Source organism: Trichechus manatus, unplaced genomic scaffold (assembly GCF_000243295.1).
Source record: "Trichechus manatus latirostris isolate Lorelei unplaced genomic scaffold, TriManLat1.0 scaffold00064, whole genome shotgun sequence".
In the NCBI taxonomy this organism is placed as follows: domain Eukaryota; kingdom Metazoa; phylum Chordata; class Mammalia; order Sirenia; family Trichechidae; genus Trichechus; species Trichechus manatus.
In genome coordinates, this window is record NW_004444000.1 from 5501537 (window position 1) to 5508141 (window position 6605).

The window sequence follows — 6605 nt, forward strand, 5'->3', positions numbered from 1 at the left end:
GTCTCTCTGTCCTCGTTTCTCCATCCTGGCTGTACTTCTTCTAAGACAGATTTGTTCCTTCTTCTGGTAGTCCATGGTGTACTCAATATTCTTTGCCACCACCATAATTCAAAGACATCAATTCTTTTTTGGTCTTCCTTATTCATTGTCCAGCTTTAGCGTGCATATGAGGCATATGACCCATGGCTTGGGTCAAGTGCAACTTAGTCTTCAAGGTGACATCTTTGCTTTTTAACACTTTAAAGAGGTCTTTTGCAGCAGATTTGCCCAATGCAATGTGTCATTTGATTTCTTGAGTGCTGCTTCCATGGGCATTGATTATGGATACAAGTAAAATGAAATCCTTGACAACTTCAATCTTTTCTCTGTTTATCATGATGTTACTTATCGGTCTAGTTGTGAGGATTTCTGTTTTCTTTATGTTGAGGTGTAATCCATACTGAAGGCTATGGGCTTTGATCTTCACTAGAAAGCGCTTTAAGTCCTCTGAGTTAGGTGTCAGTATATTTTCCTGTGTTTAGTCCGGAGAAGCCTTCTGAGGGGGGAAAGAGTAGCATACTAGAAAAATATCTTTACAACTGGCTACTAAAATATAGAAAAAGAAGTTATTCAACTGAAAAAGCAATGTTTATAGAAGCAGGGAGATCCTGGGGTCCTTAGTGCACAGCTTTCTATCATTGTCAATGGTGTGCATGCACAGACATGGCACATGCCTTCCACGGCCATCCAGAAATACCATTGTGTGGCTGCAAAGGCTTCTGTGCAGAGAAGTGGCTTTAGTGAGTATGTTTGTGCTTGGTTTTATTAGAAATTAAATGTTTGTAGAAATACCAACACACAAGTAAGGCACCTACATGGGGCAAAAATGTGTCATTCTTAATGAAAGCTGAAAATGCAGTCACACACATGCTCACTCACAAAACATTCTCCCTCTTACTCCTCCAGTTATGCTTTCTTCATCTTAGTAGTTCAGTCAAAATCACATCTAAAAGTGAAAGTACTTGTCTTAGGCTGGGTTCTTTAGAGAAGCAAAACCAGTAAAGCATATAAATGTATATATAGAGAAATTTATATCAAAGAAATGGCTCATGCAATTATAGGGGCTGGAACATCCGAAGTCTGTGTATTCATGGATTAGGATGGAGACTTCTCCTGATTCATGTAGCCACTGGGGCTGGTGAACTCAAGATTGGTAGGTTGGAAAGCAGGGCTCTTGCTCACAGGCTGTGAATATCAATGAATCCCAAGATTGGCAGGCAAGACCGCAAGGCTTCTCCTGATTCACATAGCTGCAGGGGCTGGCAAACCTAAGATTGGCAGGTCGGGGAGCAGGATTCTGCTCACAGGCTGTGAAGATTTGATGAATCCCAAGATCAGCAGATAAGCTGATAGCTCAAGTCCCAAGAACCAGATGTCAAACAGGAGGCAGCTGCAGGATCCAGAACTAGCAAAAAGCCAGAATGTCTGCTTATATTCAGATACAGGCCACACCCCCAAGGAAATGCCCTTTCAACTGATTGGCTACTCATAGCAGATCCCATCATGGGAGTGATCACATACAAACACTAAGAATCATGGCCCAGCCAAGTTGACACAATCTTAACCATCACGGTACTGAAAATACAACCAGGGTTTTTATATGTTTTTATCAGTTATTATGGTATACTCTACTAATATTTATTTTTCTTCACCATCTTACAGATGGGAAAAGTGAGCAACAAAATGATCAGTGAGTCATAGTATAATCAAACCAGAAAGGAAACTCAACAGGTCTGACCCTAAGCCCGCATGCTGCCCTCATGATGATTCTAGAAGAAGCCTTCATTTTAGAAGAACATTGCTGATATTAAAAAATGCTGAATGCTTTTATTTCCTATAAGTGTAATAAAACCAAACCAAATCCATTGCTGTCAAGTCAATTCGGACTCATAGTGACCCTATAGTACAGAGAAGAACTGCCTCATAGGGTTTCCAAAGAGCGACTGGTGGATTTGAACTGCTGACCTTTTGGTTACCAGCTAAGTTCTTAACCACTGCACCACCAGGGCTCCCTAAGTGTAATATAAAGATTTATTATGTTTCTCTATCCAGTTAGAGAGACTTAAACATATGTATTCATAAATCAAACTATCAACATTTACTGAGCTCCAGCTGTCTTCAGGTATTGTGCTGTGCTCTATGTTTTATCCAAATACAGTAAAAATTGTCCTTGCTATCTTGGAGGGTACAAGGTATTCATTTATTCAATCATTCATTCAATGGACGAGTACTGATTTAGCATCTACCAAGGGTTGTTATGAGTTGGAATCAACTTGACGGCAACGAGTTTTATGGGTGAGCCAGACACTTTGTAAGTATTACAGACACATGTGTTAATAAACTGGATTTTTTCCCTAAAGATGGTCACAGTTTCAAGGGGAGACTGACAAGGAGTAATAAATATAATATATATTGAATTAATCAAGATAAATAACACTAACTGACACAAAAGAAGAACTCCAGAATCTCAGTGTCTTAATGCAAAAAATATTTTTCTAGCTCACAATATCCCTTATAAGGGCAGAGAAACTAGTTAGGAGGTCCAAAAAAATAAAATAGCTTAGACCAATAGTGAGAAGGCCCTGTACTAAGACAATGCAGTGTGATAGCATGTACAAATTAGAGTCTAGAAATATAGCCTATAGGGCACTATGCTGGAAGATACCTTTCATTAGATGCTGATAAATATCAGAGTAGTTTCAACAAACAAGATGATTATTATTAAAAATAATTAAGAAGACAAGAAAGTATATTCTAAGTGTAAAAGTTTTAAAGATACTAATAATATCAGAACAGAAAGAAACCAGTAATACTAATCTTTAAATCAGAATAATTATTGACATATGATTTTGTAAATAAAAATAGTATTATTTTACATCTAGAACTTAAATTTCAGATGTTATTAACATAGGAGAGACCAAAGATGTTGATGGATAAGCAGTAGAGGAACAGGGAAGCACAGAGAAAAAAACAAGCTAAGATTCTTGTGTTCTTAAGGAAAGAAAGAAAAAAAAAAAAAAGACTAACTCTAGATATTGTTAGAAAAACTATATTTAATTCCTGGTGTTAAAAATGTACGGATAGAGGTGGAGCCAAGATGGTGGAGTAGTCAGATGCTTTCAGTGGTCCCTCTTAAAACAAAGACCTAAAAAAAAAGCTGAATCAATTGTATATGACAATCTAGGAGAGCTGAACATCAAAGGCAAAATTGAGGACTCAGACTGAGTGGCGGGGGGAGGAAGAGACAGTTTGGAAGCAGCAAGGAGTTGCTAGACCTGACCCAGCAGGAGCTAGAGCCCTTCAGCCTGGATCAGCTATGGGGGGGGTGAGCGGTGAGGCAGGCAAGCAGCAGTACTCGGGAGGCGTTTTCCACATTGGGAGAGACCCAGCAGCAGAGAGTCTACTCGGCCATCCAGAACCAGTGAGAAGCAGCCCTCGATTGGAGAAGATAAGTATTTGCGTCTGGCCTACCACGCAGATCAAAAATACCCCCCCTTAGGGAAAAAACTCTCTCCCATTTACCTCCTTGCTCCCTGCTCTGCACTGGGTTCAGGGTGGCTTCAGCAATTACCAAGTCCCCTGGGCCAGAAGTAGGATCCATCACATGCCCTGAGCCATTCTCCCAGCCTTGGAGAGGGAACAAATTAACAAACGGGAAAAAATAATCTGCCAGCTCCCCTAAACCAGGAACTCAGGGTAGGCACAGCTCCTTTGCCTAAGCATAGGCATAAGGGATCCACAGCCTTTGAGTGCCTTTCACCCCTGCATAGATATGTGTGGACCCATTTCAGCATCGTAGGCCCTCATTACCACAGTACAACAGGGTATATAGCTGAAGTCTAACTTCAACTGTTTCAGCTGTGAAGTGGCAGGTACTTGACATTTGACATTGCTCTGCCCATTAAGCAGGGTCTTCACCTACCCACATCAGGGGTCTGAGGACTAGTGGCCCCACCCATGCAACCTAGCCACCTGTGATATGGGATCAAGAATAAGAAGTGCTCCCCAGTCCTTACAGCCAACAGCACTGAGTGCTAATAGACCACCTGCAAAACCCACCCACCTATGCGCTCTACGAACAGGGACATGCTTTCCTCCGGGACACACGAAGGCAGCTGTCAGCACCCTGCCTTGCTCAGTGTGTGTCTCCTGCTGCAGCTGGATGCCTGTGCCTAAAACAATCACCCATACATGTTTAGGACTGTAGGTGAGAGCCTGCACCACACACGTGGTGCCTGACTACCTGGATACCTGAGCTGAATCCATACAGGAGGAATGGGCAGACTCCTGGGCTTGCATACTTAGTGGCAGTTCTGGCCATCTAGTGGCAGGACTTTGGAGCTTCAGAGGCACTGGTGATTGGGCTAGCTCACATGAGCAGCCTATTTGCACATATCAAAACAAAACAAAACGAGAAGCTAGGACACAGTAAACAAACATAAACAAATATAATAACTTATTGATGGCTCGGAGACAATACTTAATATAAAATCACATAAAGAGGCAGAATATAATGGCGTCAGCAAGTTCCAAAAATAAAGAATCTAGAAATTTTCTGGAGGGAGATAATTTCTTGGAATTACCAGAGGCAGAATGCAAAATATTAATATACAGAACGCTTCAAGACATCAGGAAAGAGATTATGCAAAATGCAGAACATGCAATAGAGGAACTTAAAAGGATTAGAGAAGAGCATAATGATAAGTTTAACAGGCTGCAAGAATCCATAGAGAGACAGCAATCAGAAATCCAGAAGACTAACAATAAAATTTCAGAATTAAACAACTCAGTAGAAAGTCATAGGAGCAGAATTGAGGCAATGGAAGTCAGAATTAGTGAGATTGAAGATAAAGCACTTGACACCAACTTATTTGAGGAAAAATTAGATAAAAGAATTAAAAAAAAATGAAGAAACTCTAACAGTCATATGGGACTCTATCAAAAGAAAAAACCTACGATTTGAGTAACAGAACAGGGCGGGATAACAGAAAATACAGAGAAAATTGTGGAAGACTTGTTGGCAGAAAATTTTGCTGATATCGTGAAAGATGAGAACATATCTATCCAAGATGCTCATTGAACCCCACATAAGGCAGATTCCAAAAGAAAGTCACCAAGACATATTAGAATCAAACTTGCGAAAAAAAAAGATTAAGAGAGAATTTTTAAGGGTGGTTAGGGATAAACGAAAAGTCATCTACAAAGGAAAGTCAATTAGAATAAACTCGGACTACTCAGCAGAAACCATGCAGGCAAGAAGGCAGTTAGATGACATATATAAAGCCTTGAAGGAAAACTGCCAGCCAAGAATCATATATCCAGCAAAACTGTCTCTCAAATATGAAGGCGAAATTAGGGCATTTCCAGATAAACAGAAGTTTAGGGAATTTGCAAAACCCAAACCAAAATTACAAGAAATACTAAAGGGAATCCTCTAGTTAGAAAATCAATAACATCAGTTGACAACCAAAAGACTCGAACACTGGACAGAGCAACCAGATATCAACCCAGATACGGAAGTCACAAAAATAAATCAAAGCTAAAACACTGAAAATAAGGAAACAGAGATGTCAATATATAAAAGATGATAACGTTAAAACAAAAAAGAGGAACTAAGAAATGTAAACATAGATTTTTCATATGGAGAGGAAGTCAAGGCAATATAAAGAAATAAAAGACTGGTATAAACTTAGAAAAATAGGGGTAAATATTAAGCTAACCACAAAGGAAACTAATAATCCAGCACATCTAAATAAAAAACCACAAAAATGTAAAGAGTCGGCAAACACAAAATCAACAACAATGAAAAAGATGAAAAGAAAATACATAAAGAAAAATGACTCAACACAGAAAATTCAGTGGAACAAAGAAACAGTCAACAACACACAAAAAAAAGACATCAAAATGACAGCATTAAACTCATACCTATCAAAAATTACGCTGAATGTAAATGGACTAAATGCACCAGTAAAGAGATAGACAGTGGCAGATTGGATAAAAAGAACACGATCCATCTATATGCTGCCTACAAGAGACAAACCTTAGACTTATAGACACAAACAAACTAAAACTCAAACGATGGAAAAAATATATCAAGCAAAGAACACTCAAAAAAGAACAGGAGTGGCCATATTAATTTCTGACAAGATAGACTTTAAAGTAAAATCCACCAGAAAGGATAAGGAAGAACACTATATAATGATTAAAGTGTCAATACACCAGGAGGACATAACTATAATAAATACGCACCCAATGACACGGATCCAAAATACACACAACAAACTTTAACAGCATTGAAAAGAGAGATAGACAGCTCCACAATAATAGTAGACTTCAACAAACCACTTTTGGTGAAGGACAGAACATCCAGAAAGAACCTCAGCAAAGACACGGAAGAGCTAAATGCTACAATCAACCAAGGTGATCTCATAGACATATACAGAACACTCCACCCAACAGCAGCCAAGTATACTTTCTTTTCCAAAACACATGGAATATTCTCCAGAATAGACCGTGTATTAGGCCATAAAGTAAACCTTAACAAAATCCAAAACATCGAAATATTA